The sequence below is a fragment of the Haliotis cracherodii genome, unplaced genomic scaffold (genome assembly GCF_022045235.1).
Source record: "Haliotis cracherodii isolate W230 unplaced genomic scaffold, xgHalCrac1.p SCAF_5, whole genome shotgun sequence".
NCBI lineage: Eukaryota > Metazoa > Mollusca > Gastropoda > Lepetellida > Haliotidae > Haliotis > Haliotis cracherodii.
In genome coordinates, this window is record NW_027266308.1 from 19072966 (window position 1) to 19082092 (window position 9127).

Genomic DNA, 9127 nt, shown 5'->3' on the forward strand with positions numbered 1-9127 from the left:
CTACCCTGTGTCCCCACACACACTCCTCTACGCCCTGTCTACAGCTACCCTGTTTTCCCGCAACCTCCTCTACGCCCTGTCTACAGCTCCCCTGTGTCCCCACACACCCCTCTACGCCCGGTCTACAGCTACCCTGTGTTCCCACACACCCCTCTACGCCCGGTCTACAGCTACCCTGTGTCCCCACACACACTCCTCTACGCCCGGTCTACAGCTACCCTGTGTTCCCGCAACCCCCTCTACGCCCTGTCTACAGCTACCCTGTGTCCCCACACACCCCTCTACGCCCCGGTCTACAGCTACCCTGTGTCCCCACACACACTCCTCTACGCCCTGTCTACAGCTACCCTGTTTTCCCGCAACCTCCTCTACGCCCGGTCTACAGCTCCCCTGTGTCCCCACACACCCCTCTACGCCCGGTCTACAGCTCCCCTGTGTCCCCACACACCCCTCTACGCCCTGTCTACAGCTCCCCTGTGTCCCACACAACCTCCTCTACGCCCTGTCTACAGCTCCCCTGTGTCCCCACACACCCCTCTACGCCCTGTCTACAGCTACCCTGTGTCCCCACACCCCCCTCTACGCCCTGTCTACAGCTCCCCTGTGTCCCCACACCCTCCTCTACGCCCTGTCTACAGCTACCCTGTGTCCCCACACACACTCCTCTACGCCCGGTCTACAGCTCCCCTGTGTTCCCGCCACCTCCTCTACGCCCGGTCTACAGCTACCCTGTGTTCCCGCAACCTCCTCTACGCCCTGTCTACAGCTCCCCTGTGTCCCCACAACCTCCTCTACGCCCTGTCTACAGCTCCCCTGTGTCCAAGGTACATATATATATATTAGCCGACGATGCTATCCATTGCTTGATTGGGTCATTGTTTTCCAAAGTTTTTCAATGTCTTTACTCAGTAGAGTGAGAGTGTACATTTTCATATATTCAATATTGTAAATGGTAATGAACATAATAAAACATTGTGAGGGTTACCGAGCATTTGATTCCCGGAACCTTTCAACATTTTTTTCAAAGGAGATCCCAGGCGTCAAATAAACACCAATCAATCTTCAAAGTACCAAATACTCAATAACGTAGAGTGATTTCACTGATTTTTGTCAAACATCCAATCTTACGTCAGTATTTGACGCAACGACGGTGGCGACATTGATAAATATCTGCCCGTCGCAGGGACGTGAAGACGGCGTTTACGTGGTTATACCGATGCTGCAACAAATCGTGCATGGCAGCTGATGTTACCAATCACTTTGTGTGCAATATTGCCCGGATAAAGATGTAGTCGAGCTGAGCATGTTAATCTGCAGCGATGGATCAGATTAGCCGGCAACAGACAGAGACCGATTCAGACGTATCTGTAGCGCCTGTCTTACTTCTGTCTTCACCCCCGCACGTGAGATTACTCGTCATGTCGTCTGCTGTTTCAAATTAGTCCCGACTCGAGTTTTATGGCGGATGTGCGATTAAGAAAGGTGAGAGGGAAACTGATAATATAATCAAACACGAAGAGTTTTGCACTAAGCTGTCTGTTGGCGAATTAAAGACTACATTATACGCGAACTATTTCTTTCCAGGGCGAGCTGTGTTTTTTGTTAGCCGTCGTGTTTGATTGATTGAACTTTAGCCACGCGTGTGTTTTCTTCACTTTGTCGTCTGCCACAAATACGAGGATATCGCCGTGTATGATCAGATATCAGGCGGTAAGGGCCATAACTCAGGCGAAAATCCTCCCTGTGCCGTTGTTGACGATGACTACTTTCAGCGCATTGTTGATGCTGTATTATACTTGCACAATATCTATTACACTAAATCATTAGTTCTAGATTATGTAAATAATAAAAACAAGTTGTCCCCATAAGAGACTGGACTTGCCTGTTAGGAGGATAGAATTACTACACACCCATGGACTTTTCTTTCAGTTCAGCCTTGGAGCAAGGCTAATGCTGTGTGTAAGCTCGACAATAGGCTGTCTTTCCCTTTAAACATGGAATGTCGCAGTATATAATCAAACATTGTTTTGTTTCGTCATATATGAGAGGCATTGAAAGTATGTAGCACAACTACTTTGTCACCAAACTTTCAGTGGTCAACTCTGAAGACAATGAAATAAGCCTTGCATATTTAGTTCCAAACCACAAAGAAAACAATATGTCACATTGGGGGATTGTTGTCCCTCCCCTGACAGACAGACAGACAGACAGACAGACAGGCAGATAAACACTGTCATTTCTACAGTGTTCGAGGTCGATCGGTCTTTGATATGTTGTTGGAAAAGCTTATCTAGTCCTCAGACTAAACACAGAAGAAGTACCACTGCTTAGCTGCTACAATAGAAGTTGTGGAGCAACGCCAGCGCCAACACATGTATGTTTCTCAGAACTGGCTCTTGTATTTTCAATTTGATTTACATACAACAATGATACAATTCAATTTCGGATAAAATGTGACAATTAGAGTTGATATTTTATTGATTCGAACTATATTCAAGTACACACTCAAACTCAAAAAGTTGATTTTTGTTAGATGTTTTTGTATTACACATCACCCGCGCTAATTAGATCCAAATATTACAATATTAGTTTTATCTGCATTAAGATCCAATTCCCAAAGTTGTTTAAAATCACGAAGAGACTGATTTCACGAAATGTAAGACTTCCCTTTTCCGATTTCCGATGACTGAAACCAATAGAAAAAGCAGGCCCAGTCCTCCTGGAGCCTCACTCTAATAGTACGTGCACATCGACGTAGTTATACTCTGCAAGTTCACAATATGTCTCTGTCGTGTGAACATTTAGCAAACCATGTGAAGCTTGCTTAAATTGTAAACGTCACTGTTTCTATCGATTTCTGTCAGATAGTCCGTCCAAAGTGAATTGTCACACAGGCTTTGAAACATTGTAATAACCCTAACTCTGTGTTTTGTATTTTGTGACTATCAAAAATGTTTGCGAAACAAACAAGTAAGTACCCATGGGGACTCGGCTGCATGAGCTGTTTCAATCAGGTCTTGTTATTGTGGTTTGAAATTTCTGATTGTCAATCAGAATCAAGTATTTTCTGGCAAAATCTCACAAAGGTAACGAGTTCAAAGTTCATTTGACAATGACTGTAAAATAGGTCTTCTTTCATCTCTTATTGCTGACTTGGACATATATAAAAAATTGCATACGTCCTTTGCGACGCATTTTATTAGTGTAACCGTTTTTAGCTACATATAGTTTTTCTAGAAAGTAATCTTTTTGTATTAACTGTGATAACATTTTAAACATCGCGGCATGCTGCATGGATGACTGCTGGAGATACCCGATGACAGCACGGTAGTGACACCATACCTATATGGATGGCTATTGGAGATACACGATGACAGCACGGTAGTGACACCATGACTGCATGGATGGCTACTGGAGATACCCGATGGCAGCACGGTAGTGACACCATGACTTCATGGATGGCTGCTGGAGATACCCGGTGACGGCACGGTAGTGACACCATGACTGCATGGGTGGCTGCTGGAGATACACGAAGACAGCACGGTAGTGACACCATACCTATATGGATGGCTATTGGAGATGCACGATGACAGCACGGTAGTGACACCATGACTGCATGGGTGGCTGCTGGAGATACCCGATGACAGCACGGTAGTGACACCATGACTGCATGGATGGCTGCTGGAGATACACGAAGACAGCACGATAGTGACACCATGACTTCATGGATGGCTGCTGGAGATACCCGATGACAGCACGGTAGTGACACCATGACTGCATGGATGGCTGCTGGATATACCCGATGAAAGCACGGTAGTGACACCATGGCTGCATTGATGGCTGTTGGAGATACCGAAGACAGCACGGTAGTGACACCATGATTGCAAGGATGACTGCTGGAGATATCCGATGACAGCACGGTAGTGACACCATGACTGCATGGCTGGCTGCTGGAGATACCCGATGAAAGCACGGTAGTGACACCATGGCTGCATTGGTGGCTGTTGGAGATACCCGAAGACAGCACGGTAGTGACACCATGATTGCAAGGATGACTGCTGGAGATATCCGATGACAGCACGGTAGTGACACCATGACTGCAAGGATGGCTGCTGGAGATACCCGATGACAGCACGGTAGTGACATCATACCTATATGGATGGGTATTTGAGATACACGAAGACAGCACGGTAGTGACACCATGACTGCATGGCTGGCTGCTGGAGATACACGAAGACAGCACGGTAGTGACACCATGACTGCATGTATGGCTGCTGGATATACCCGATGACAGCACGGTAGTGACACCATGACTGCATAAATGGCTGCTGGAGATATCCGATGAAAGCACAGTAGTGACACCATGACTGCATGGATGGCTGCTGGATATATCCGATGACAGCACGGTAGTGACACCATGACTGCATGGATGGCTGCTGGAGATACACGATGACAGCACGGTAGTGACACCATGACTGCATGGGTGGCTGCTGGAGATACACGAAGACAGCACGGTAGTGACACCATGACTGCATGGATGGCTGCTGGATATACCCGATGACAGCACGGTAGTGACACCATGACTGCATGGATGGCTGCTGGAGATACACGATGACAGCACGGTAGTGACACCATGACTGCATGGATGGCTGCTGGAGATACCCGAAGACAGCACGGTAGTGACACCATGATTGCAAGGATGGCTGCTGGAGATACCCGATGACAGCACGGTAGTGACACCATACCTATATGGATGGCTATTGGAGATGCACGATGACAGCACGGTAGTGACACCATGACTGCATGGGTGACTGCTGGAAATACCCGATGACAGCACGGTAGTGACACCATGACTGCATGGATGGCTGCTGGATATACCCGATGACAGCACGGTAGTGACACCATGACTGCATTGGTGGCTGTTGGAGATACCCGAAGACAGCACGGTAGGGACACCATGATTTCAAGGATGGCTGCTGGAGATATCCGATGACAGCACGGTAGTGACACCATGACTGCATGGATGGCTGCTGGAGATACCCGATGACAGCACGGTAGTGACATCATACCTATATGGATGGGTATTTGAGATACACGATGACAGCACGGTAGTGACACCATGACTGCATAAATGGCTGCTGGAGATACACGAAGACAGCACGGTAGTGACACCATGACTGCATGGATGGCTGCTGGATATACCCGATGACAGCACGGTAGTGACACCATGACTGCATGGATGGCTGCTGGAGATATCCGATGACAGCACGGTAGTGACACCATGACTGCATGGATGGCTGCTGGAGATATCCGATGACAGCACGGTAGTGACACCATGACTTCATGGATGGCTGCTGGAGATACCCGATGACAGCACGGTAGTGACACCATGACTGCATGGAAGGCTGCTGGAGATACACGAAGACAGCACAGTAGTGACACCATGGCTGCATGGATGGCTGCTGGAGATACCCGATGACAGCACGGTAGTGACACCATGACTGCATGGATGGCTGCTGGAGATATCCGATGACAGCACGGTAGTGACACCATGACTGCATTGATGGCTGTTGGAGATACCCGAAGACAGCACGGTAGTGACACCATGATTTCAAGGATGGCTGCTGGAGATATCCGATGACAGCACGGTAGTGACACCATGACTGCATGGATGGTTGCTGGAGATACCCGATGACAGCACGGTAGTGACATCATACCTATATGGATGGGTATTTGAGATACCCGATGACAGCACGGTAGTGACACCATGACTGCATGGCTGGCTGCTGGAGATACACGAAGACAGCACGGTAGTGACACCATGACTGCATGGGTGGCTGCTGGATATACCCGATGACAGCACGGTAGTGACACCATGACTGCATAAATGGCTGCTGGAGATATCCGATGACAGCACGGTAGTGACACCATGACTGCATGGATGGCTGCTGGAGATACACGATAACAGCACGGTAGTGACACCATGACTTCATGGATGGCTGCTGGAGATACCCGATGACAGCACGGTAGTGACACCATGACTGCAAGGATGGCTGCTGGAGATACCCGATGACAGCACGGTAGTGACACCATGACTGCATGGAAGGCTGCTGGAGATACACGAAGACAGCACGGTAGTGACACCATGACTGCATGGCTGGCTGCTGGAGATACCCGATGACAGCACGGTAGTGACACCATGACTGCATGGAAGGCTGCTGGAGATACACGAAGACAGCACAGTAGTGACACCATGACTGCATGGATGGCTGCTGGAGATACCCGATGACAGCACGGTAGTGACACCATGACTGCATGGATGGTTGCTGGAGATACCCGATGACAGCACGGTAGCCAGCGTTGTCCATTTTCATCAACAGAGAATATCTAGTAACTTTGATGCATGCAGAAATATGCCGCCTAGTTGTGTTTTCGGTTCAGATGATGCCTATAAGCATGGAAACTATTGTAATTAATATATGCAAACTGTTAAGGGGGTAACATAGTTAGGCTTCGAATCTTTCAATCACCCCTCGTAATATTCCAAGCACAGTTCATATTTCTGAAGGATCAGAGAACATGTTGCTAGCTGGGCGTTTCCACCCTCAGAGGGCGGTGTGGGTTCGAATCCCATTGTTAGTCAAGTTATCACATAAAAAACAAGCAAGTCAGTCATCAATATAAACATGCTGGGTAACTGTGTCATCCTTGCGATTGGGCTACCGCCACGGTTACAGACCTAGCATCTACTCATGGTTTGATATTGATAACATGTCTCTAGATCTATGCATAACGAATCAGCGTGACAAAAAGCTCCCTCCACCAACACTGTATGAAAAGAGGGATGGCTTCAACTTTCAAATAGTCAACTTCCCCTTTATGTCCAGTAACACCCCAGCAGCTCCAGTCTTTGGTGTCTACATTTCACAGCTTTTGAAATAGATTTGAAACAGCGTCACACGACTCTTGCTTAAAAGTTGTTTGGTCGGAGTTACAACATTCTAGAACTCAGTAAAGTTATATGGGAGACATTTGGAGGACATTTCCAAATTTGGCGCATCAGTTACAAAAATTATGTCCTTATTTTAACGTGTACCATATGTTCCCGTGTTTTTTTTCCTGTAAACAATCGACTTGCCTTCGGTAGGGCAGGATACGCTCACCTTTTCGCGAACACCTGGTATCATCACTATTTGATAGTGATTCCTAAACACATGTCTTCATCTAGTCGGAATCGTACAATCGACTCTGCTTTTGGCCAGAGATTTCTGGTGAATATGGAAAGGAGTTTGGCGCAATTTTTTATCTACATAACACCCATTAATCATTATCCCATCCGGATCTCGCCGACGCTACGGGTGGAGTAGCTATCTTATGCACTGTAATTCGCTGTGCCGAGTTGAGTCCCTTACATGCGCCAGAAAACCTGATTATGTTTCTAGATTTGTCATCACCGCTCTTGCTCTTGTGTTTCACCCAAGTGGTTGACGTCTAGGACCTGCTCTCATTCATTGAGACAGACTGGACACATAGTCATGTGCCTTAATAGTTGTGAAATCTTCCTTAATGGTATTATTTATCATAAAGGAACTGCCCCGCGGGGATTCCGGGTTGGAATCGGTCTCTAGCGACTTATATACTCTTTCCGGAAGAGACAACTGAATTGATCAGATTGTTACCCTATGTAACTTGACTGATGGCGTGTCATCGTACCCAGTCGTTCACAATACCAATCACTGGTTTATCTGTTTTTACTTGATTATTTACAGTCCGCCGTCGAGTAGCTGGAGTACTGTTCAGTGTGACGTTAAACAACAATGAAAAACCAAACTAAGTAAATATATCTAATGTAAAGTAAAGGAAAGTCACACCCTTCTGTTTGCTGTATGTTAAGGGCACCTGTCTCTAACTCGATAAGGGTATACAACATGTTTGAAATGGTCATGGTATCACTTTCATTATGTAGACACAATCCTGCATACCTGATTACAGTCTATGTATAACAAGGTGCCTTTTTGCTCATAATTGCCCCTCTCTATTTATGTAAATGTCAAGTATACCTTTTTTAGCCACCGTAATTAGCGCCCAGCATATTTCTCCCCATGTTCAAAAACATATTCCGCACAAACTCGTCAAGACAGCACGCACAGATTGTGACATAAATCCGTCATCTGAGTTCTACAAGATGTGATTACCAGTCTACACTCTGCTGCTCGGGGTATCTCACGCCAAAAAGGTCGGCGGCCATGTTTGGTCCCAAAATGTGCATGTCGTTGCCACATATGGTTTAGTTATCACGGAAAGGCCTATCGATGGCCGAGTGTTTGGTATAGGGTTGCGGGGACAGAAACAAACACAGGCATTCCCCTTCTCTTTCCTGGCTCTAGTGTCTGCCGTACTCCGTGTCTCTCAGATCAACTTACAACATTTCAAAACAAACAGACATCGTCTTTGATCGGGGGTCGAGACTCGGGTAGCACTAACTTTGTCCCTAGTTATTATTGTTGGGCAAGGAGAGCCGAGCACTCGCTGAGTGATGAGTTGGAAGGAGGTGAGGGGTATATTCTCTGTATGTTTCCTCCTCATCTGGTAACGCGGGAGACGTTCAGTAGCATCTCATATGTTCTTCAGAAGGAGAAGTCGGGGAAGAAGAAGAAGAAGAGAAGGCGGTTGTGTTATTGTAGATAATCCTGTCTGTCACTCACAATGATGAATAAGGACCTGTAAAAGCCAGCATGTACTTGAACATAATCACCAAGACAATGCGGTAAATGATCAGGGTGACAGGAACTCTGTCACTGGAACCAGAAAGGTACACCACAGTCATCTCACGCAGTAATAACAACTTCCCTGTTAGCAAATGATGGAATTATAGCCGTGCTGATGTGCGGGACAGCAGTAGCTTTAAACGCGTCATCAGTTGCAGAGATGAGCTGTTTATTTACCCTAATCTGAGCCTCATCAAGGGGTAGGGGAGGGGGTGAAGGGGAGGGGGTATAGATTTCCCTGCCGGTGATGAGACCCGTGTGTCGCTTACCCTGTGTCTCTACTCCCCAAGGGACGTCAGTCTGCCCCGGGCATTTATCGCTACTTTAAAGACGATACATTTAGTGTAAGGATTCCTCCC